This window comes from Cervus canadensis, chromosome 6 (assembly GCF_019320065.1).
Source record: "Cervus canadensis isolate Bull #8, Minnesota chromosome 6, ASM1932006v1, whole genome shotgun sequence".
NCBI classification, from domain to species: Eukaryota; Metazoa; Chordata; class Mammalia; order Artiodactyla; family Cervidae; genus Cervus; species Cervus canadensis.
The window spans coordinates 29342474-29369149 of NC_057391.1; positions in this window are offsets into that span (position 1 = coordinate 29342474).

The following is a 26676-nucleotide window of genomic DNA, read 5'->3' on the forward strand; positions in this document are numbered from 1 at the left end:
TTTTTTTTTTCCAATAAAAATCTTTTATTTAAATTCTCATTTACTACCAGTTAAAGAAGTTGTGGATCTCCCTTTTATTCCTTCATTTTTTCACTCACCACTGAGGAGTGAGTTTCTTTGACCTTCATATGCATCTATCAAGTGTCTTTTCAGACAAATGAATCTTTGAATTGTACTATTAGGTGTGTTCAGCAACACGAGATGGGGCTTAGAGTTGTGAATGAACATAGGAAGATAGGGCTGTCTGTGAGCAAACCACTGTGGCTAAAGTGAAGGCTTTATCATATGTCAAAGAGGGTATATCACTAAATGGATGTGGTAAGTGGACTTTAAATGTCAGGTTGAGGTATTGGGAACTTTATTCTGTCAGTAACATGAAACTACCAGAAATTTTACTATATGAATAAAATATTATCATTCATTACATAAAATGACATATTTAGGAGAATATTAGTGATGAGCATTTATTGAGCACTATGTGCTAGACATGTTTCCAAGCACTTTACATGCATATGTGTCATTTAGTCCTTATAATGAACCTATAAAGTAAGTAGGACCTTTATTATACCTATTTTACAAATGAGGAAAATAAGATACAGATAGTTTAAATAACTTTCCCATCATCACACAACAAGTATGTGGCAGAAAATGTTAGACCCTTGGTTGTATCTGACTCTTCGCGACCCCATGTACTGTAGCCCACCCAGCTCCTTTGTCCATGGAATTCTCCAAGCAAGAATACGGGAGTGGGTAGCCATTCCCTTCTCCAGGGGATCTTCTTGACCCAAGGATAGAACCTGGGTCTCGTGCATGGCTGGCAGATTCTTTACCTCTGAGCCACCAGGGAAGCCCTGTATGTGGCAGATACAGGATTCAAATACAGGCAGTCTGCCTCTGGGACTCTTCACAAGAATGGCTGAGCAGTTTGGCAGAGTGGCCTAAGGACTCTAAGACAGGCAGAGCTGCTACTTGCTGTATGCTTGCATGCATGCTCAGTTGTATCTGACACTTTTTGACCTCATGGACTGTAGCCTGCCTGCCTGCCAGGCTCTTCTCTTTCCATGGAATTTTCCAGGCAAGAATATTGGAGTGGTCGCCATTTCCTTCTCTAGGAGAGCTTCTTGACCTAGGGATCAAGCCTGTGTCTCTTGCATCTCCTGCATTGGCAGGCAGATTCTTTACCACCTGGGAAGCCCAGTAGCTTATATGAAGGCTTAATAATGTCAGAAAAGATACTTCTTCTAGATAAGCTCAGTAACAGTGTTGGTAAGTAAATGGTGCATTGTGTCTGTATGAGTTTTAAAAGGTGACCCTTCCTGTGGGCAAGCACAAGCCCACGTCCCAGGCTGTGGCCTGGTTTATGGAGCAAAATGACTAGATTCAGTGTTCATTTGTCTCTCTCACACAGACCTTTGAACATTTTGTTTTCAACTGAATAGCTAAAGTATATTAAACCTTCATATCCCCAAACCATCAGTAAAGTTAACTCTATACCACAAAGCCTTGTTTGATATGTGGACTTTTATGAATATTAGAGTGTGCATGTGTGAGCACGTCCATGTGAAGTTAAAAAAAAAAAAAAAGGGTGAAGTTCCACATTTGGGTTGATGCCAGAATAAGATCAAAGGACAGCCACAAAGCCTTGGAGTTGAGAACATGAATCCCTGAAGAAACCTCTGAGGAATTCACAGAAAATCTTCTTCAAAGATTTAGATCATTAAAAGCCATCAGAAATTTTACCAGGATTCAAACTAATCTTTCTCAATCACATTACTAAAGATTTTGATCAGGGAGAGAGGAGTGATCTGGAAGACTTCCACAGAGTGACTTTAGATCATGCTAGAATTTGCCTGCTAATATAGATGTATTTTGGTTCCTCTTGTTTATCTCTTGGTACCTCTTGTCTACAAGGTGACTCAGATGGTAAAAAATCTATCTCAGTGCAGGAGACCTCAGTTTGATCCCTAGGTTGGGAAGATCCCCTGGAGGAGGGCATGGCAACCCACTCTAGTATTTTTGCCTGGAGGATCCCATGGACAGAGGAGCCTGGAGGGCTACTCTGGATGGCAACCTCTACTCCATGAGGTTGCAAAGAACTGACACGACTGAGTGACTAAGCACAGCACATACACATAGACTACATAGAGAAATACATGTGATTTTCTTAAAAAATTTACCATGCTTTGGGGCCTATAATACTACTGCTCTTATACCTGTACCAGATTGCAGGCTTGTTCCCACTTGTGAGCTCAATCTAGCTTGCCTTTTGTCCCAATACTAGTGAAAATGCATGAAAGTTGCCTACCTCCAAAGATCAAGGTTCAAGATCAAGTCAGCCACAGTGCCTATTACTGAGTTATTCCCCACCCTCCCCACTTGACCAATCATCTTCTAGATCCACTGCCCAGTACTTCAGTACTCAGGTCCTCAAGACCTCTTCCTGCACCTCTGGAATCTCCTGCCAGATTCTCTGTACATGTAACCCCACCAGCCTTGATGACACAGCAATAAATACCACTGGGTACTCCTCTTGCTCTTTCATACCTACTTCGAATTTCACTCATGAATCTGGTTGGGAAAATGATGATTTCATATAAATATACATTGTGAAATGATCAACATATTCAAGCTAATTAGCATCCATTACTTCACAGTTACCATTTCTCCCCTTTTCATCCATCCCCTGCCCACCCGCCCCCGCCACTCCTCTTGAAGTCTCTTGAGAAATCAGAGTTCAAGTTGGCTATATTAGTGTTAAGTCCAGACAAGAAAGCCACAATATTTTAAAGAACAGGTTCTTAACCTTGGAAGGTTCATGAATGGACTTCATGGATTCTATAAACTCTCTGAGATAGTATATTATATACAAATGGAGGGCGTGTATTTACATTTTTCCAAGAAATATACCATTGTTGTTGTTTAGTCACTAAGTCACATCCAACTCTCTGAGACTTCATGGACTACAGCCCAGCATGGACAGGTTTCCTTGTCCTTGGGATTTCCCAGGCAAGAAAACTAGTGTGGGTTGACATTTCCTTCTCTAGGAGATCTTCCCAACTCAAGAATCAAACTCACGTCTCCTGCACTGGCAGGCAGATTCTTTACTGCTGAGCCACTTGGAAGCTACAAGAAAGGTACCATAGATTTCATTAAAATTTCTAAGAGGTCAGTGAGCCACAAAGTATCAAAGTAAATTGTCTGATCTATTAGTCATATTCCCTCTAGATAGTCAGTGCCCCAGCTGTATTTCTTTGCCTATTTAAAAAAGCTAAAATTCTTGGCAAGTATTAATATATATCTTTTTCTTTTTCTTAATTTGTAGTTTGCAATGTTTAAAAAAAATATTTTAAAATACTGACATATGCCAAGTCACCACTGTTGACAGTCTTGACACACTTTCCTAAATATAACTTTGAAAAACTTGAAAATTATTTCATTTTCTGTAAAGCTACTTTTAAAAGTCTGATATTATTGATTTACAAAACTACCATAAGAAAATTATTTAGATATATTTAGATGCACATAATGAACTAATGACTTAAAAATTCAGAAAATCTTAAATGACCATGCTTTTCTACACCCTTACAGTTTTACATTAGATTCCTTTCATAAGCTTACAGTGAGATATCGTTATCATACAAGAACAGCAAGACAGGACTATCATCCCAACCTGGGCTAATCCTGGCAGCTTTTTACACTATGCATTTAATATAATGAATCCAGATGATAACATGCTGCTTTTTTCCCACAAATCTTCCTTACCATGATGTTAGAATAATGTTGCAGTTCCTTCAAAAATAATTCATTCTGGTATAGATAATGTCAATATATTAACCACACATAGAGGCACTATTTATTTTATTAAATTGGAAAGATTATTGGTCATGCAAAACCAGTCAAATCTCAACTTTATCTGACTTTACCTTCCCACTGGGGTTACCCAAACCAGTCAGTGTGAACAAATATAAGTTTCTGACAGCAAAACTATTCTTCAACCAATACTGCAAGATTGAGTCTTTTTCCACTAACATTGACTGGGTTAGGACATTAAATGACAAATCTTATAAAAAGTGTTTCTTTCTCTTTCCTTCTCTCTCCCTCCCTTATTATGTTTACACAGCTCACAACAAAAAGAGAGCTTACTGGTCTTGTAAATGAGTTGCTTTTAATCTCCAATTAGCCACCCGTAAGTTTACAAAATAGGGTAACATTGCTTAAAATTAAAATACATTTTTTGATAATTCACTTAGTCCCTACCATTTGGTATAAGCGAAACTACCAAACACAGTTCCAAAAGTTATTAAGAAATTGAACATGCAGTTCCACCGATCTTATGAGCATGTAGCTAAGGAAAAACTCACATAAATCTCAAAGACATATTCATCAGCTCTGAATGCCTCTGTGCTAAGAATGTGCTGTTTATTGGAGGGGTGAAGATGAACTCTAGCACCCTTGCTTTTGGCTAAACCATAATCCACTCATATCACACCTGAGAGAAATGAATCAACAAAGTCAGATCTGGAATCTAACACCTCACATGTTTTTTCTATTGTTGCTGTAAGAAATTATGAAGAACAATGCATAAAGAAACACAGATTTATTATCTTACAGTTCTGTAGGTCAGAGGTTTAAAATGGGTCCAACTGGGCTAAAATTTGTGTCAACAGGACTCTGTTCCTCTTGAGGCGCTAAGAGAGAATTCATTTCCTTTAAAAGAGAGTCTGTTTCCTTGCCTTTTCCAGCTTCTAGAGGCTGCTCACATTTCTTGGCTTTTGCCCCTTCCCTCTATATCTTCAAAGCCAGCAACAGTGGGTCAAGTTCCCACATTACATCACTCTGACCTCCTTTTCTTCCTCCTTCCACTTGTAAGAATTGCTTTGATTACTTTGGACCTACATGGATAATCTAGAACACTCTTCCTCTTTTAAGGCCAGCTGACTAATAATTTTACTTTTATTTGCAGCCTGAATGTGCCTTCACAATGTAAGGTAACTCACTCACAATTTGTAGAAATTAGGACACGGACATTGCTAGGGTCCATGACTTTGCCTACTATAGCTCTCAAGGTTTAGGCATGTATTCTGGTGTTTCTATTTGCTCCTCAAAAGGAGATATAAATTTTTGGTTTAAATCCCCTAAAAGAATTACATGCTATTTCACCTCAGAACCAATGCCCTGTACAAGGTGACCATAATTATTTCATTTTCAATCTGATTTTTAATTTCAGAGTGTTTTGGAAACAAAACTGTTTTGTGGAGCTTTGTGGAGCAAGAAGAGAAAGTGATCACTTAGAAGCAGAGTAGGGTATGCTTTCACAAAACCTAAAGCAGACTTGAAGAACATTTCCAAATGTACAAGGCCCCAAAGAGAAAGTTAATTTTTTGTAACTTTCCTTTGAAAGTGTGAAAGTGTTAGTTGCTCAGAAAGTATTCAACTTTTTGTGATCCTATGGACTATAGCCCACTAGGCTTCTCTTTTCATGGGGTTCTCCAGGCAAGAGGAATGGAGTGGGTTGCGATTTCCAAACAAATCCATTGTTGCTGTGAGTACAAGGGAAGTTATGATTATTGTGGGTTGTATCATATGAATATGGTATAATATATATGGCAAGCACCTCCAGAAACAGATTGGAAATGTATTTAACATCTACTTTCTTTCATATATATATATATATATATGACATTTATGAATATAATTTCAAGTAGGGTCACTATTTATAGAAGTTTTCCTCTTAGCAGTAATAACTTTAAAAAATATATTTTTGCTCAAATAAGTAGGCCAAGTAAAGTATGGTTGATTTCCCACTAAAACTTCTACCAAAGAAGAAGCTATACAAGCAACAAGTTCTGTTCAGTAAAGGCCTACTGAAGAACATAATTTTGCCAATTAAACTCTTTTCCCATTATACAATAATCACAGGTGCATTCTGTTGGAAAAAATTTTGGCTTCTCAATGAAGTACAATAATACCTAAGCATGTAGTAAATCTTCTAAAATCACATACTTAAAGGAGAAAAAAAATGTTTCATTAAACATTAATATCAACACTCCAGCATCAACCACGACAATTTGCTACACTAAAAACAAGAAAATCAAATGCTGAAAGTGAAAAATAGAGTTCTGAATCTTTGGCCACATTATCCATCTGCTTTGTTTCCATTAAAGAGATAGGAGTCCCTAACACTTATTAATTTCTACATTTTTCACAAACTTCAAATCATCTCAAAGCTCTACTTTTATTTCTGTGGTGATTTATAATTTTTAAAACTTTTTCTAACCATTAAGTCTAAGAGCCACTTTCTAGATTCATTCACTGCCTAATAACTCTATAGTTAGTATAGGATGACTCCCTTCTTAATAGACCTAATTAAATACACATACTCAGGGATGCATGAATACACACACAGATTCACACACACACACACACATACACACATATATATATATGTACACAGTAACTCCCTTTAAGTATATTCTTGTAGATAAAGAAAAGGATACATAATTTAGAATGTACCAAGACCACAATTATAAAAGGAGAGATTTATGGTGGTGATCATTTTGTAATGCATATAAATAGCAAATCACTCAATTATACTTCAGAAACAAATAAACAAACCCATAGAAAAAGATGAAATTTGTGGTTACCAGAGGTGGAGATAAGGGTAGATGGAATTGGAAGCAGACAGTCAAAAGGTATAAACCCCCACTTATAAGCACTAGGGATGTAATGTATGACATGATAAATATAATTAACACTGCTGTATGTTATATGTGAAAGTTGTTAAGAAAGTAAATCCTAAGAGTTTCAATCATGGGGAAGAAATTTTTTTCTTTTTCTTTTACTTTGAATCTATATAAGATAGATGTTCACTAAACTTAATGTGATCATCATTTCATAGCCCATGTAAGTCAAAATCACCATGTTGTATACTTTAAACTTATACAGTGTTGTATATCAATTATATCTGAATGAAACTGGAAGGGAAAATAAAGAAAGAATAAAGTAAGAAAATAAAATGTTCTACTGCCTGAATTGTTGCCTGAACTCCTCCTCAGAGTTCTAAGTAACAGACAACACTGAGGTTCCTTTTTCATCTTTTTTTTCTGACAAATACTTCTCTCTCCAGAGAGCTCTGTAAGCTTCTATCAATGTATATTTCTGGTAGTGGTTTGACCTTATACATGTGTGATATTTCCAGAAAAAGTGAAATTTTATTTATTTTGTTGGAATATTAATTCATAGAAAACCAACATGCTACTGCTGTAACTGCAGCCCAGAAGATTCTTCATGTGCAAAACGACTCAATAAAACAAGCTCAACTCAAAGTTGGATGGATTGTGCCCTTGTTAATTTTGTCATTCCCACAATCTATAGGCTTGTTTTACCTCACTGAGATATTAGCTTAATAACCACGTCCTCAATAGGGACTTAGAACATATCCAAAGGGTGAGAGTTAAGAAAGTGCTGGTTGCTCACTTGTGGCTGAAATTTGTATACAGATTAGAAGGTGCCTGGTCATCCAGACAACACAAAGGAAAGACTGTCCTTGAAAAGTCCAAGTAACCCTACATTCATTTAATTCAGTGCTCTTCCTTACAGTGAGTAATTCACTATATTATATTATATCAAACTATTATAAGTTTGATCAGAATTTATTAGGCAGCATCATTTCTTTTTCCAGGTTGTCCCCAAATATGAAAATATTATTTGCAGTCACAGAACATAAATTAGTGAGTTATTTTACTGGTAGCTAAGATGAATTTTCTCTTAGACAAACACACTACGAACCCTAGGTAAATATTTTTTAAAATACTAGTAAATATTTTCCTAAATATTTTCAAAAATGCTAGTAATGGTATTTGTGCATGTGACCCTAGAACAAAGTGAGGCCAGTTGGGTTGCACGGGAACTCATATCAAAAATTATTTTAAGGTTAGAGAAAGAAAACTATATAATGCAAAGGGATGTAATTTTGTTGAGCCAAAGGAGAACATTATCGTTGGGTCACTTTGCTCAGGAATAGAGACAAGAATGGCTCCAACAGAGTAAAAGTTCCTTTCCTGACTCAGGGCCCTGCAGTGAGGTCATTTGTGAATGAACTGGAAAGACAGGAGCAGACTAGTGACAACATTTCTCACACACACACCGAAGAATGCCCGAAGCGGTGCTGTGCTTGCCACACAAACCAAGTGTGAGCAGATGCAGGCCTTGGAAACAAAGGACAGTCCATCCAAAGAAATGCTCTGATTCAAATGGCCTCGCGGAAAGCATAAAATACAGTTCAACCTTAAACCAATGTTACATTATACACAACTTTTAGTTCGATCTCTACCTTTCCACCTTACCCAAGAACCTGATTTTAAACGACAATTTCAGTTCGGATTTTAATACTCCTTCCAGTGAAGTCTTTCACGATGGAACTTAAATGATCAAAAGCAAACAGACCCACAGTCATTAGCCCACACCCTTCTGGGGGCATTGTGGGCTGCAGGTATGTTTCTTTTTCTGAAATCAATGGAATAGACTCACAACGTTCTGATTTTCTCTTTGCCTTAAAACAAACAAACAAAAAGAAAAGCCTAATGTACATTTCTCACACATAAATTAGATGCTAATCTTAGAATATATAGATATTAGAAAACTACCCACATATCAACTAAATCAAATTCTTCACATCAAGAAAAGTGGTGGGCAAAAAGTCTTAGAGCTACCTTTGGTACTTTCTTGACTAATTTAATTGATAAGAAGTAATCCTAGAAACAACTGGTTAGAGAGTAAAAGAGTTTTATTGCAAATGAAATGCACTATTATTTTTAAAAATATATAGAACTTACAATCTTTAAAGTGTTCTCCAGAAATTGATTTTATCCTAAATATCTGTACAATTGGTCTCTCCTTCCATTTTGTTAAAACTTATTCATTCTTTTGTAGTCCACAGGAAATTCTTATTTTTTTCTTTTCACACACTGATCCAAGTATAATTCTTGACCTTCCCATCATTTCAAAAATGAAAAAAAAAAATTCACATGCAAAACTATTTAATTGCAACTAAGAGAAGAATATTGAAAAAAATCCAACTTAAATTCATAATTGAAAAGACATTATAAATCTAAAGCAAATTAATAATACCAAAATGTTTATCCTTTAGAACCAATGTGCTTTGTTACATTAAGAGCATGTCAAAATATGTGGTATGATTTTAAAGGAACTAAAATATCCTGATATATGGTGCACACATTTCTAAAACATATTTCTCAAGAGAATTCATGAAAACTAATGTTTTATTTTCCTTACAATACATTCTGACCCAAGTTTTTTCATAAAAGGCATCCTCCAAACTTTCAGATTGAAAAGCAAGACATTTACTTTGTTCCAGTTCTCCTTTAACCACGGAAAATATAAAGCAGTGACTAAATCGTTATAGTGTCTATTCCCTCAAAAGAAAAAATAATGGGAGAAGAATTATGCTTTTCAGTAAAGCAAAAAAGAAAATCATAAGTAACTTTCAGAGATTTTCTATGACCCAGGCCTCCATTTTACAAAGTGGCATCTTACAAAGTGGTGAATTTTCTCCTTTTACCTTCGTAGAACATCTTACATCTTACAAAGTGGCATTTTACAAAGTGGTGAATTTTCTCCTTTTACCTTCGTAGAACATCAAAGTTCTAGGAACACAACCAGAAATAGCATCACTATTCCTAGTCATAGACTTTCTTCAAAAGAGTGCTGAAAGCTCAGATTCTAACCTAACTCAGTGGTTCTCCAAACCTGCCTTCACCTCAGTATTATCTGGGAAGCTTTTGAAAAATGTAGATGCCCTGGACACATATCCTAGCAATTCTTAATATAACTAGAGGGAGGCTAGGAAATCTGAATTTTTTCTAACACTTCCCAAATCATTCTGATCAACCAGGTTTGGAAATCACCCATGGACAGATGAGCATGGTTAGCTACAGTCCATAAGGTCACAAAGAGTCAGACACAACTGAAGTGACTTAACACTGGACAATACTAGTCAAGTGTCACTCCACTTACTGACAAACTAGCCATGTTCAACTTGATCCTAACAGACTCTATCCTCATCTTCAACCTCTCTTTGATAATAATCAGTTGAAAAGATCCTAATATGCACTACCCACTTATATTCATGACTTTATCAAAAAATGTTGTTAAAAAAAGGGAAATCAGATGTTTTATGATATTCTCCAGATTTCAAGATAGTGTCTTCTTTTCCAAAGAGAATTTTGAACTGTAAAATTATCTTTTAAAAGGCTACTTTATAAAAATTAGCAGTATGGATCTGATATTAGTGACTCTCCCCCATCAATCCTACAGGTCCTCCAAGATTTTGTTTGGGATCTGGAGCTTAACCCAAACTTGTTCTATTGCCTTATCCAAAGATTATGAAAATAAACATTTTGCATATCATTATCTAACATTTGGCCTAATGAATTCTAATGTGCCAATCTAGAGTCAAATCCAAAATTTTGATGTTAAATAAAGTGCTACTTAATTATCCAACAGTTAGGTATGTCCAGGCATCCAGCTGGTGTGGTAGAAATGACTTGGTTTCTGGAATTAAGTTGATTAAGGAATGAATCTTGGCTTTCCTGCTCAGCATCTCTCATGTAACCCTTGGTAGGATTCAAAGATTTTTAAGCTACAATTCTATCTGCAGAGTGGGAATGACGGTAGCAGCTTTACAGTGTTATATTGAAGATTAAATGGGATAATGTACAGAAACTGCTGTGTACTTAACAAGAGCTCAACAAATATGAAGACTCAGACTTTGGTATCAGGGAAACTTGAACTTTCACTCCAGCTCTATCTCTTGCAGCATTGGGAAATTCCATAAATATTCTAAGTCTCAATTTCATCACCTATAACATGGACGTAATAGTAGTACCTACTTGACTACAGCCATGAAATTAAAAGACACTTGCTCCTTGGAAGAAAAGCTATGACAAACCTAGACTGTGTATTAAAAAAAAAACATCTCTTTGCCAACAAAGGTACATATAGTCAAAACTATGGTTTTTCCAGTAGTCATGTACATACATGAAAGTTGGACCATAAAGAAAGCTAAGCACCAAAGAATTGATGCTTTCAAATTGTGGTGCTGGAGGAGACTCTTGAGAGTTCCTCGGACTCCAAGGAGATCCAACCAGTCCATCCTGAAGGAAATCAGTCCTGAATATTCATTAGAAGGGCTGATGCTGAAGCTGAAGCTCCAATACTTTGGCCACCTGATGCAAAGAGCTGACTCACTGGAAAAGACTCTGATGCTGGGAAAGATTGAGGGCAGGAGGAGGAGAAGGGGGTGACAGAGGATGAAATGGTTAGTTGATGATAGCATCATCAACTCAGCAGACATGAATTTGAGCAAATTCCGGGAGACAGTGGAGGATAGAGGAGCCTGGCATGCTGCGGTCCATGGGGTCACAAAGAGTTGGACACAACTTTGCAACTGAACAACTTCTTCAAATTATTGCAATGAACAGAACATGTAGAGTATTTCGTGTATTCTTCCCTGTTGTTAGCACTTAGTAAGCACCATTAACTGACAGCTTTTTAATTCTATTTTCCTCCTCCACTTGCATTCTAAAGATTCAGGAAGAAGTTTGGATTTGCAGAGATACAGAGCATCTCAATTCTCCTTTCACAGATGAGGACATTGAGGCTGGAGAGACTAGGTAGCTTGCCTAAAGTCACACAGCTAATCAATGACAGAGCTGGATCTAGTCCCACACTATCCCTAGCAGATATAGCATGGTACATACTATATTGACCTCCCTTAACATAGACAAATACTATTTGTAATGAACCTACATCACTCAGAAAACTACTATTTAGTTTCCCTCATGGCTAGAAAGTAAGTCTTGATAGTCAATTAAAATAAATGCAACCAGATCGCTGTCTGTTATAAAATACTGTTATTCAAATGTAACAACATAACTCTCTGATCTTCATTACTGAGTAAAAGCCAAAGAATGACTAAATTTTCTTAAGAATCCAAAAGAGGCATTTTTGTACTTCTTTCCCTAAATGTACAAGAACACGGACTCTCTGGAGTGGTCTGCACATTTTGGAGATACTGGCTGCATATAAACAGAAAATAATAAACTCTCCTGTCTACCAACAACTGGAAAACAAATCCCCAAGGACCACAGTGAGCACTCTCAGGGTGATCGATGACAGATATACAGTCGGGAGCCACTTTCTATGCTCTGAGCAGAGGAAAGGTCCACAGAGATGTGAGCCAAAAAAAGCTGTGCATAAAACTTGAAAAGAGGGCAATGCATATCCTATAGTCCCTTCGGACTTTTTCTTTCACTGACAGAGGATTGCAACCAAAGTGGTTTCTGGCCACAGCAGAAAGCAACAAAAGGCTGCATGGCTGATTTTTCTTAAATGAAAAAAAAAAAAAAACCCAGAAGGGTTTATGCTCTTTAAATTGCACGGTCCAGATGGTGTTTTCCATCCTTCATGCTCCTTTGGTTGCGGCTGTGTCTTGCCTGTGTCTTTTGTGGCAGGACACACTCACCAGTCAGCAATTTCACCACTGCTTGGGTCCAAATGAGCTATGGAGAAAGAAATTAGGGTGAGTGGAGAGGCCACAGCTGGGACAGATCAGCCACACTCAACAGGCCTCTCCCACATACATAAACAGAGCAGACCCGGGAAGGAGGGCAGAGAAACAAAATACTGAGCTTTAGAGGGTAGCGCTTGAGGCCTGCAGAGTCTGTGTAACCACATGACATGCACCTATAGGTTCTAACCCAATTGCTGAAAATCCCTGAGTGTCTGTGAAAAGGTGGCTATTAAATGTCTCAGCCGAAACATTCAAATGTTTTTTTATACCACAAAATATTTTTTCATGCACTTAAGCTGTTTCTTAATACCTAACTGAAAGGAAAGACTCATTTAGTAAGTTTATTCTCATGTAGGAAAGTGTCTCTAATAACGGACTGTGTTTGCTGGGTTTTGAGTTCCTGGCATAGTTTTAAATCTCTATCTTCACTGAAGGTCTCAGCTGAAAATTTCTAGGATTTGAAATGCATGTGGACCACAATCCTACCCTATTTATTAGAAGAAACATTAAAGAATGTAGCATGTCTTCCACAGCATACTGCATGTGCACCTGAACTGTAAGAGGAAACTAATGCCTTTAGCAATGGATTATGGCTTTTCAAGTACCACTTTCCTTGCATAATACTGCAATAAAAAAAGAAAACATCCAAATGAGATATCAGTATTTTTTCTACAGAGTGAAGGAAATATTTCTAACTCCATATTTGTGGTTTATGTTCAGCCACCTGCTATTGAAACACTAAGGTTTCTTTTTTCTTTTGCCCAAAAGCAAAGGGTCACCCTTCCATTTCTCTTTCTCTATGTCAAGGAGAATGCATGCCAACTCAGTCTCCTCCTACATGAACAAAATCCTGTGAACAAGAAACCCTTCACCACAGTTTTATCGGCCCAGGATGTTTTTAAGATGTGTAGTCTAATTGGGTCCTCTCCAGGAAAGAACACTAAATTTAAATTGTGGCCTCCATCAACAGCAAAAGCAAAGCAAAGTCAGCTCTGAGCAGCATTTCCAGTGACTGTTTTAGAATAGGTAGTTCTTGAAAGCACTGGGCATAGTTTCTAAAACTCAATTAATTACGGGGCTTACTTTTTAATCTTTATCTTCAAAGCTATTAGAATGATTTTTTTAAAACTCCACTCATATGCTTCTAATAATAGTTGGAATATGCTGATTTTCTGGAAGACAAAATGTTTTGAGAAATAAAGTTGCTCCTAACCTTGTAAACAGCAAACTTATGTCCAGGGATTTATTCCAAATTAGAGATACAAAGATTTCTGCAACTTTTGAATGTAATGGTGACACATAAGAAACAGAGTCAGTGTTCAAAAGGAGAAAAAACGGATCATGTCAATTATGGGATAAAATGGTTTCAGGAATGTTTATTAATATTGGAAAATATTGTGAGAGAAAGGTCAGTTTTTCAAATGATACAAGCTATAAACTTGATCTTAATGTTTTAAGTATCCATTTATATATGTGTGTGTTTATATGTACATGCTGATTTATATCTATATATACAAGTAGAATCTAAGAGTGAAAGAAAAAATATTAATTTTGTTCTCTACTTTAATATTGCCTGTTATTCTGAAATTTTCTACAATGAACACAGATTGATGTTAAAATTAGAAAAAAATAAATATAAAAAAGTATGTTAAAATTTTTTAAATTGAATATCCTGAAGAATTTAAAAAGCATGCATCTTGGAACTAAAAAAAAAAATCCCATATGGCCTAGTTTTTTTTTTATTAAAAGTTAATGTGTTTTTCAGATGAAGCCCAGAGACCTTAATTGATTTATCTAAGCAAAGAGTTTGAAGATTCCACCTATTCTTTTAACCGAAAAAGAAAATACAATTTACTTATCATAAGAAAGCCTGAACGTGCTACTTCAAAGGCCTCTACTCACACACCACAGCTTTCAAGTTTCTTCTGGTAACCAAGGACAAGTTCTAAGAACTGAGATAAATACTAAAAACCCATAAAGTGATACCATTAGAGTCAGGTGTATCCCAGGGATTTCCACGTCACATACAATGGAATGATCAGTGCAGCGGTGGTTCAGAGGAGCCTCGTTGGGCAGAAAAAGGACGCAGAGCATGCATGGCTGCTTGCACCAAAGCAGAGCCATTTTCATTTGCTTCCGATAGTGGGTCTCAGTTTAGATCCCTCCAGAAGAAAACTAGGATTTGTATGCAAGTATTTTATTTGAGAGATGAACCAGGAAGTACTGTGAGGGAGGAGAAAAAATGGGAGAAGAAGGAACACTTACAAAGGTGTGCCAGTGTGGAGGATGTCTGTAAACAAATGGGGATCCACTTGGATGGGAACTGTCTGAGAGACTGTGGAATACACCCTAAAATCTCTTCACTGCAATGAGCCTGTGAGAAAGGTGGACTATTTATCCACCAACTCTTGTACCACAGTGACTGAGGGTCTGTTGTGGAATATTAACTTACTAGTGTGTGCATGTGTGCATGCTCACTTGGTCTTGTCTGACTCTTTTGGACCCCATGGACTGTGACCCACCAGGCTCTTTGTCCATGGAATCTTCCAGGCAAGAATACTGGAGTGGGTTGCCATTTTCTTCTCTATAACTTACTGACACTGGATCCCTAAGCAACTCAGCACTTCTGCAAACTGCCCTGGGTAGAGATGTTCAGGTAACCTTCAAGGCATGGAGAGAACATAGGCTTAGAAGCAGGTTAGACCTGAGGGTGAACCACACCTCTGCCACCCACAAAACTTTGGGCAGGCTATTGGGTCAACCTGGCACTCCAGTTTTTCATCAAAAATGGAAGTAAACTGTAAATGTTTTGCACAAACACTATAAAAATCTTAAAATATAATATCAAGTAATTTTCCATGTGCCAGTTCACTAGTCAGGGCTTCTAAAAGCAGAAGTCTACTTGCCATTTGCACAAAATAAAGCACAAAATGTGAATTTTAAGCTCTGCTCTATCACTTGCCATTTTGGTATTCCCACCCTGAACACCCATTTATCTTTGATGATCATTAACTTTTATGATAATCTGATGGGTTCCTATACCATCCAGGAATATTTTAGATCAACAATTTCTATGCTATAATAAAGAAAAAATTCTAACTTTTTAATTTTATATCAATAATAATAAGCAGCACACTATTGAGTGCTTAATATATACTAACCAATATATACAGCAGACTTCACATGTGTTATCTCCATAAAGTTCAATAATTATACTTGTTAGGTACTATTACTAAGCCTATTTTACCAACAAGAAAAATTGAAACCTGGAGAAAGTAACTTGCCCATGATTGTGTAACTAAAATACAATATGACCTGTGCCCCAATCTAGATCTGAATGACTCCAGAACTAGCACTCCACAATCACACTGTAATCCCTTCCACTTGGAGAAGGAAATGGCAACCCACTCCAATATTCTCTCCTGAAAAATTCCAGGGACAGAGGAGCCTGGCTGACTACAGTCCTTGGGATCGCAGAGAGTCAAACAATGATTTAGTGACTGAGCATGCCCTTCTCCTTTTATAGGCAGTTGGACAGATTACATGATCTGCCAACTCTTTAATCACCAATAAGCTATGGCAGCACTCTAATAATCAACTGTGGTTTAGCAGAAATGATCAACATCTTGCCATAATAGACTACTACACACCATTTCAAACTTATCACTTTCAGTCTCCTATATGGGATCTTTGGAGCAAAAAAGATCAGGGTTTAAAATCTGGCCAAGCACTTCATATCTGTATGATGTCAGACAAATGCTTTACTTCCATGTGACTTAGTTCCCATCAACGTCCAACATGAAGAGCTGGCAGAATGTACAAAAGGGCCTTAATGAAGATGTATTTCAAGTGTCTGACATATAGTATGTGCTCACAAAATCATAGCTAGAAACTACTCCTCCTCAGTTGTCAGCAAGGCATTCAGCCCATGTCCATTAGCTAATTACAATGCTTTGTACTGCAGACTGGTGTGGTAGGTGACCTATTGCTCAAAGTATATGAAAGTGGAACTATTATGTTAAACCCCTCCATTGTTGTGAGTAGTTACAGCTAAAATGTTGTGCCAGATTTTTCACACTCAGTAAAATTGGTCCTACATCCTCGAACGAGTATCCATTTATAGATTCATGTGGAATACAGATACAGATGGAGAGAGAACTATTCTTCATATATAATGATATGCATATATATGTTTATGTATTTATATGTATGAATAAAATAATTAGCTCACTTCCACTTTATATAGATTGTTGAAGAAAACATGCAATTTTACTACTCCTACAACCTAATAAATTTATTAACTTATCTTGGCGATAGATGGTACGATGATAGTAGCAAAGAGTTAAGAGTGAGAAAAGGGATAGAGGAAATAAAATTAAGAAATGAAACCTATTCTGAAAACCCTGTGAGTGCCCATCATTGAAGTCATTTTGGAAAAATAGCCTGTGGGTAAAACTGTAAACACCCTATGTTTTTGAGTATTCAAGTGTTGTCTAAGAAAATTACTGAAAAAAAAAAAACTTCAATCCCAAGATTATTTTGAACTGGCAGATTTGGACATTTTAATAACCCCTTTCCTTTAACTAACCTTGCTGGTTCTGCAAATAGTTATTTATACTAACTAAAATGAAGGCTACAAAGAATTTATGTCTTTATTGAACTTTATAAATTTCATACTTATTGGGAAAGAAGGAGCTTATGGGGGGAAAAGCTATATTTTTTTGGTGTTTCTGTTATTAACTCACTCTGACCTTTCTGTGTCTGAGATTTCTCTTACAATCCCAGATAAAATGGTGCTATTTGCCCTCTAAGTTCAATTTTTAAAAGTTATAAATAAAATTAGATATTGTAAAACAAAAACTATGATATATCCAAAGTGTGAAAGAAAGAAAGTGAAGTCATTCAGTCGTGTCCAACTCTTTGCGACCCCCATGGACTGTAGCCTACCAAGCTCCACTGTCCATGAGATTCTCCAGGCAAGAATATTGGAGGGGGTTGCCATTACCTTCTCCAGGGGATCTTCCCGACCCAAGGATCGAACCCGGGTCTCTTGCATTGGAGGAAGATGCTTTAACCTCTGAGCCACCAGGGAAGCCATGATATATCCAAAGGTAGATCATATTTTTCATTTTTAGTTCCTCAGTGATTCTTAAAAAGCTATGTAAAGAGCATCACAGATGAATGAAAGCTTCAGCATCATTGTGTGGCATTAGTATTGAGTCACAGGAGAACACTTAACAACATGGTGTAAAGGCAGTAGAAAGGAGTTGGCTACCACGATCCATACCAGTGTTTGATTAGAAGGATATAGCATTTGTAATAAAGCATGTTCTAATACTACATCAGAGGGAACAACCAGAAGAAATAATATAGAATCCAAAATGCATTTTTACGTAGTGTTAGCATGTACATCACTCAGCCATCACATGGTTTGGGGGTTGTATAAATTTTCATGCATCAGTTTGAGTAAGTTTATCAGTCATGGTGGTGCTTTCAGCCATCAAACAACAGACTTATCAAACTATGTCATGTGCAATTTAATGAGGATATAAAAATGCTTAACAAAAAGTGGTTTACCACTAGTTAATATAGACTTACATGAACAATCATTTTCTGAGAATGACTATTAATCAGACAAGTAGAACTCCCACAAATAGAACTGCTGTGTGATTCGGGCAAGTCCTTCAACCACTCTGATCTTAGAAACTTCACACAGAGGGCATGGATTGGTTGGTTGCCAATACTCTTCTCACACTAATGCTTTTGGATTATTACTTAGTGCATCTGCTTTCATAAATTAAAGTCATTTTAAGAGTAGAATTATACTGAACTGCAAAGTTTTAAAATGATGTAACATCTTTTGGAAATTTTCTTCCCAAATTATTTGCATTCTTCCCCAATATTTGCCCACTTACCTATTTACACAACCAGGCAATAATAAATCCTTTTCTCTCTTACCACTTAATTTAGGAATGACACCTATTTTCACACTTTCCACTCCTTTAGAAACCTCTTTGAGACAAAATCTATGCTTTTTTTTTTCACTGTACTTAGCAAAGTGCCTTACTCATAAGACACATTCATTAAATATTTTTTAACAAATTAATGTTCCCTGATGGTATCAATTTAGTGTGCACTCTGGTGTCTGCCTCTCCCAGCCATTACCACAGTTCCTAAGGTTGTGGATATGACATAATCTGAAATCCAGATTGGTGAAGTTCTCCACTCTTGTCTTTATTCCATTGCGCTAAGCCATTTCAGAAATTATCTGCTCTTGTTTTCTTCCCTCTTGGCTTTGAGAGTGGTTCACCCTCCTTGTTTTGTTCCATTTGGCTTTGGCAGCTATTCCCAGACTGTTTACCTTGTGTACTGACCTTGGAAACCCCTAAGATTTGCCTCTGCTAATTGTCTCCGCCTGCTTTGGCTCCAAATCCAAATCATTGCCCAAGAGCAGGCCTCTGAGACACCACCTGCCCCATCACATGGAAAGGAGATCATGTTTGATTTCTTTGGACAACATCCATCTTATCAGGTTCATCCAAAACTCAGATTTGCTTGTAATGGGTATTTGAAACCTAGTCTGCAATAAGGTTTAAAACTTTCTAGCCATGAATGTGAAGAGGATATTCATTTAGTTCCTATAATAAGTGCCTACATTGAAATAAAGCAGTAGAGGAATAGATGCACTTCTTGACAGGACATATGAAGAATGTGGAAAATAATGAAGAATTAAGAAAGATAAAATATAACTGAATTATAGGATGTTGGGATTAAAAAAACTCTAGAATTTTTAAATAAATAGGAGTCACAAAAATCTTTATACAACATAAAATTTCACTTATGTAATATTCTGATACATGATCATTTAGACTGTGCTTTAATATTTCTGAGAAAAAAGAGCTAAGTAAGCCAATATCTTAGGATTTTTATATTGAATGGAAATTTTAATTTCCATTTTTCTCCCAGTACAATATTTTGAAACTACCACACACAAAAAATATCCTTTACCATACAACTCTTTAAAATATTGTAAAGTGAGTATGTCAGACCTCACTACCACCAACACCTATGTGTGTGTGCATCCAATGTAATCATAAGAATTTTCTATTAATACTTGTTAGTACTGAGGCAAGTACTTTACATATATTATCTCATCATAATTTATGATGTTATTATTAATTTCACTGTGGGCTCATGTTTAACTTTCAGAGGATGATTTTTACCATATACTAATAATTTGGCCTTTAAGCTTGAATTTTAAAATGAAGAAGATGATATATACTTCATATAGTTGTTGTGAGGCTTAAGTGAATTCACATTTGTTGTAAGGATTAAGTTAGCTAAAGCACGAAAAGCACAGGATTTTCAACAAACTGTGATTGTCATTAGCCATCAGAATTAACTGCTTTCAAGCCAGGTATCCTCAATCTACTACTTCTGTAACCTGATTTTAAAATTTTCATATAATTGTAATAAATAATATATATCCAGTATAAAAATTGAGGCAAAAAGTAGAACTAAGAGACAGTGCATATCAGAAAGACAAAGACAGTATTTGATGCATATTTGTTCAATTTTTAATTTGCACAGCATCTTAATTGTTTCTTTAGGTTAAGACATCCAATTGGCAATCTGGGTTTTTAGTATTATTAATATACGTAAGCATCTTACCATGTTATTGGAAACTCTCCTTGTAAGTTTCATTTTAATGATGCATGGTATTTCATTAAGTGACTGTATCATGATTAGAGTACTTTTCTCTTTTGAATATTTACTTTTATAAATGACTGTATAACAAACATGTTTATTAATAAATATTTGTTTTCAATTTTTATTAGCACAGAGCTCAGATTTTTTTTAAAAAGAGATAATCTTGAGATGTATACTTCTAGTTGATACTGTTAACCAAAATGCAAGACTGCATACTTACAATCTTACTTTACATTGTGTGTGTGTGACTATTAAACTTCATTGTGTTGGTCTTATCCCATAGTGATTTCATGGGTCCAATGTTTTCATATATATCTCTCAATTCTGTATCTTCTATGAACACAATGTATCTAAGTCTTCATTCCAACTATCTAAATAAACTTTGAGAAAGAAGAATCTATGATAGACATTTTAAATTTTATTTATTTTATTGCAGGATAATTACAATATTGTGATGGCTTGTCACTGGAAATACAAATCTCTAGGCTGATATTGGTCCATTAATCAAAACTCTGAAAACATTGTTGAAATAGCTGAAAATTCTCTAACTACACCATCATTCAGTCTTCATGTCTCTGTATCATCAAGATGGTAAAATTCCTCCTAAAATATATTATCACAAGGTAGATTCATTTTTATATGGATGTAAGCAATTATATGGAATTTGAAACTATATAAGGAAATTTTAGATGAAAATCATTTTAAAATAGCTATTTGTAGATAATATGAACTAATTGATCTGTCTCATTTCTACTGCCTAGATATTTATTCACACAATATTTAGAGAATACTTGTTAGGGACTTTGTCCTGTGCCTCATGTATATTTCTCAACAGAAAAAAAATAGTAATAACTTTGCCTGAAAAAGTAGATTTATTGTTGTAAAATGAGAGGCATAGAAAATTATTATTTTATAATTTGTTTTTGAACTATGAAAGCATGAGTGGTTGCATGGATGGATAGATAGAGGAGTGGATAGAGGGGTGAATGAAAGATAATGTCCAAAATGTTTACAGTATTATTTTTTTTGATCAACAGTACTTTGGCCTGCATTCATTAGGTTTTACTTATAAGTTGCCTGGCAAGTCTTATCAAAGTACATATTTGCTAAAAGAGTCAGCACTGATCAGTTAATTCTGAATACTATCTAACAGCAGCATTGTCTTTTTCCAATGTTTACTAACGTAAATGTTTCTTAGACTGTACTCTCTACAAACATAATTCTTGACATATTAAATAAAAATAATTTCAACTGAAATTATATTTTTAGATATCAGCTTATCAGTAAAATATTGTTTATTCACTTTCAAATCACTACCCCAAAAAATGAATTTTAAAAGAATTACTCTTTTCCTTTGACAAATAAAATAAACCTGACAAAAGTAAAGAGGACTTTCCACCCTACCCAGGAAGGTGTTGTTCTGTGTTCCCATCATAATTTAAAGGGCAAACTGATAATACACAGACCACTTGATGTCCTACAAATGAAAGAAGAGGATGTCCTCAAATTCCTTGCAGTAGGAACCCACTCGGAGAAGGCAATGGCACCCCACTCCAGTACTCTTGCCTGGAAAATCCCAAGGACGGCGGAACCCGGTAGGCTGCAGTCCATGGGGTCGCTAAGAGTCAGACACGGCTGAGCGACTTCACTTTCACTTTCATGCACTGGAGAAGGAAATGGCAACCCACTCCACTGTTCTTGTAATTTCTAATAATTTCTGTAATTTCTAGTGTTCTTGTAAATTCTTGCCTGGAGAGTCCCAGGGATGGGGGAGCCTGGTGGGCTGCCGTCTATGGGGTCGCACAGAGTCGGAACGACTGAAGCGACTTAGCAGCAGCTGGAACCCACTCAGGTGGCACCAACCTTCATTTCCAAGAGCAACACTCATTTACAAAGGGAAAAATGATAGCGTTACCTCATTACCCTGAAGAGAAGCTGGAAGAAACTTCTGAAGGTGGTTCCTGCCATTGTCGCCTTTGAAAACTGCTGAGGTCAGCGCCACATCCCCCAGGAATGCTGACCCATAAGCTGGGCTGAAGTTTGCCACTGCGCCTGGAACCACTCCTGTGGTGGGCGTTCCAGGCCTAAAACCTTCCCTAACTGGATCCACGCAGCCTTCTGAGAGCCCGACGTCCAGTGGGTGCTGATCCCCCTCACAGAGGCGTCTTGCATTAACCTGCGTAACTGTCATAGACTCTCCTCTGCACTGTGTGAACACCGCCACCCCCTCCACAGCTCAGCAGGTCTGATATGCCGGCTACAGGCGCAGGGGAGCTCTGCGCACGTGCAACACCGTTTCGGTGAGCACCGGTAGGAGGCCACACCTGTTCTTTATTACTAGGGAGAGCTTGTAAAAGATGGAGAGAAGGGCTGCTGAGAAGGGGGTTGTGGAAAATAAACAGCATATTTAAAAGGAAAAGAAGGAAGGAGGGAGGAAGGATGGAGGAGAAAGGGGGAGGAAGGAAGGAAAAAGAAATTAAAGGGCATCTTCCTTACTTTTCCAGTGTTTGGAAACGGAGCCTCTTTATCCGCCATGTTACAGGAACTATGCAATTTTTCAGATTCCTGTATCTAATTTTTATTTGTCCTCATTTTAATTTTGCTTTAACTTCTTATCTAAAAATTAAGGTCTCTTAAATTGCCTCCAACAGTGTGTATCATGGAAAGTGTACTAAAAGAGGGGGGGCGGGGGCGGATGTAATTTGGGTCTTTGGGACGTTAGAGGTACCACCTCATTTTTTAAAGTATATTGAAATGAAAAAGTAGTTGAAATCTTGAGATTTCAACCTCTTGAGAATTTATTTACGGGCTCTATATGGATGACTAGGAGATTGTAAAGTTATGCAAAGCCAAGACAGATTCTTTAGCGGTCATTTTCTTCAACAGTAACCATGTCCTTGTTACCTATGACAGATTAAATGAGCATTTACCTATGAAGAAGAAACTATACGAAAAACAGAAGAGAAGTTAAGGTAAGAAAGTGTATTGAGTACCCATCATGTGCCAGCATGTACATAATATGGTTCAATGAAAGCAATATTTAAAATTCTTATCAAACAAAATCCCCCTTAAATCAGAACTGTGACAGCATCTAAAGTGAAAAATGCAAATTATTTTTGACTCTCCTTTTCTTCTTTGTGATCCTTCTCATTGCTTCTCTTTGCCTCTTCCTTTTGTTTAACAAAAGTTTATTGTGCATTTATTTGTCCCCAGTATTTTTGCCGTGACCATGTGCTAATCTCTGGTAAGGGAAACTAGTGAAAATGAAATATTAGTAACTTAGAAAAAACTGTATTAATCAATAGATTGATAAAATTCATTAGCCATGCTGAAGGAAACCTCAGTGGGAACAAAGAATAGGAAATAGGTTTCTTAACAAAATTTTAAAAATGATAGATACAGACACATCTGAATAAATAGATCTTACTGTAAGTAAATTTAGAGGTATGTCAATTAAACTTAGGAAGAATAGCACTAAATGATATCTGATGTTTTCATTTAACATCATTCTTAAAATTTTTGTCTAATTTCAAAAAGATATAAAGCAGTAATAAGAGATTTACTATTAGAAGATACAAGGCAAAATTTTGATGATTTACAATTGATATGATTATATACCTAGAATCTTACCACAAAAGAAACTCAACACAAAAGCTTAGAATTCATAAGATAACTCAATAAAATGACCAAGTATAAGCTTTTTTTAGCTGTTCGTTTTGGAAACTTTTATACCTACAAAAAAAGTTATCAGAATAATGCAATAAATATCTCCATTTTTTAAATCAAAGTCCATCAATTTTAAAATTTTGGCCCAAATTTTTCTCTTTCATTTTGTCCTTACATCTATATATTGTATATTTTTTCCATTTTTTGTTAAGACATTTAGAAGAGTGTTATAGATATTGTGATACTTGATTCTAAAACTTCAGCATGTATACAAAAATATATTTAAAAGTCCGTATCTTCTCATATGCAGGCAACGAGTTACTTTCCCTAATTAATTCATATGTACATAATACACAAAATCCAATCAGAATTATATTGTGATTTTTTTTAAACTTAGCAATATTTCTAATGTTGATAAGAAATAAAGATCAGGTAAGAATCAAAAATAGAGTTTTGGAAAGAAATAAGGAAAGAAGACTAATCTTACATATAGGTTTCCTAGTGAATAAGAAACTGTAAGTATTGACACTATAATAAAACATGAACCCCATTTTAACACTACAACTTGTTTGACCTTGAACAAATGGTTAACTTCTCAGAGTTTGAGATTCCTCATCTGTAAAATAAGCTTGAAAACATCTGTCTTGAAGGGTTTTGTAAGGATCCCAAGCATTTCCACTTGAAAAATATAGTGCAATACCCAGACAATGAAGAAAAAATCAACATATATTTTAGCAGAATTGTTTAGCTCTTTGGAAGTTATAATCTATAATCAATTTGGATCTAAAATAAATTTCAGCTCTATAAAAAAGAATATTATGAAAAATATATGTATTACAAAAATTTTAAGTTAAAAAATAAGAGATGTGAACCTTAAAATATATATATAAATTAAAATGTATTAAATCTCTCAAGAAGAGGCTTGTTTATTTTAAAAGTGATGTAATAAATTATAAAATTTATGCATAGAAAACATTCTAGAACAATGATGTAAGAAGTATATATTAATTTTATGATGAAAAATATTTTCTTAAAACTCAATCAAAATAAAATAACTACATTATATGAGGACAGGAATGTGCTTTTAAAAAAAAGCATTAAAAAGCAAAATTAAATTACATTAAAATTTTTAAAAAAACATCAAACACCTTCAAGAGCAAGAAGCAACAAATTGAAGATTAACAAGAAATCAGAAAAGGCTTAAAAGCGAAAGTACAAAAATATCTAAGGTGATTCAAAGAATGAATAAGAGATGAATAGGTGAAAGTAGGAAGCCACTGCACAAAAGGGATTAAAAATGAAAGCCAGGATGGACCAGTGTGATAAATATATTTTGCTACATTAAGAGTTTTTTACTTCCCCCCCACAGGCAGAAAAGAGCAATATTTTCATCATTGGGGGTATGAATGAGTGATCTGCTTGAAATTAAGGATGTTAACCTGGAGAGAAATAAGGTAAGTGCAAACAGCCATGGACAGCATGGACTGGTAGGATCTATGCAGAGACCATTAGGAGACTGTTTCACAGGTAATACGTGGTGACGCCTGCTTTGTGAAAGAGTGAATCCAGCTACAAAATTAAGTCAGCTACTCTGCCACACGCTTGAAGATGAATTATATCAGTCCCCCTAGTTCTTTATGGGCTTCCCTGGTGACTCAGCAGTAAAGAATCCACCTGCCAAGACTGGAGATGCAGATTCAATCCCTGGGTCAGGGAGATCCCCTGAAGAAGGAAAAATGACAACCCACTCCAGTATTCTTGCCTGGGAAATCCCATGGACAGAGGGGCCTAGTAGGCTAAAGTCTATGGGGTCACAAAAGAATCAGACACAACTTAATAACTAAACAACAATAAATTTCTTTTATAGTTTCTCTACCTTAACATTATTGTATATTTTCTTGTTATACTTCACTGAGGAAGTCTAAGACAGAAACCAGCACATCTTTTGTTTCCTCTGTTCAATACTTGGTCAATGCTTGACATGAAAGGAAGAACAAAAAAGAGGGATGTGCAGAGAGGGGTGTAAAAAGGGGAAGGAAAGAAGAAATTTAAGATAAAAAAAGAGAAAATGTAGTGTAGAAAGAGAGAAGTGAGAAAGATGAGAGAGAAGAAAAGATGAGCAAGAGAGAAATACATGGGAAAAATACACAGGGCAACAAATATTTTTGTGGGTAGTTAGAAAAGATGAAGAATTTTTCAGAAAGCCATAATTGAAATAACACCTACTCGTGTATGGTAAATCATCAGAAATTGTTCACTATTGTTATTTCTATATTTATGCTTAATTTGTATTAAGATTGCTCCTGTTGTTTTTTTCTTTTGTTTTTATGAAATAGATCAATCAGTAGACAGATTTCCCAAACACAGTCAATGCATCCATTGCTATTAGCAGACTCATTCTGGCTCAAATCTATTCTGCCCCATGGCTACACTGCTCAAGTTTCCCAAGTTGTCTTCAGTCCTGGTATAGCAGCAATCCATTTCCCACTCCAGCCAAAATGTTTACTGTGCTATTTGAATTCTTACTTTGAATAGCACAAATTAATAAATGTATTGAACGACCTAGTCTGTACCAAGAAGCTAACATTGCTATTATTTGCTAAAGGCAATATAATTTGATCTGGTACATTTCTATTTACTAAACTATATATCCTCATAGTGCCAAGGGAACAGTTTTGAAGAGATGATATTTTGTCTATCAGAATAAC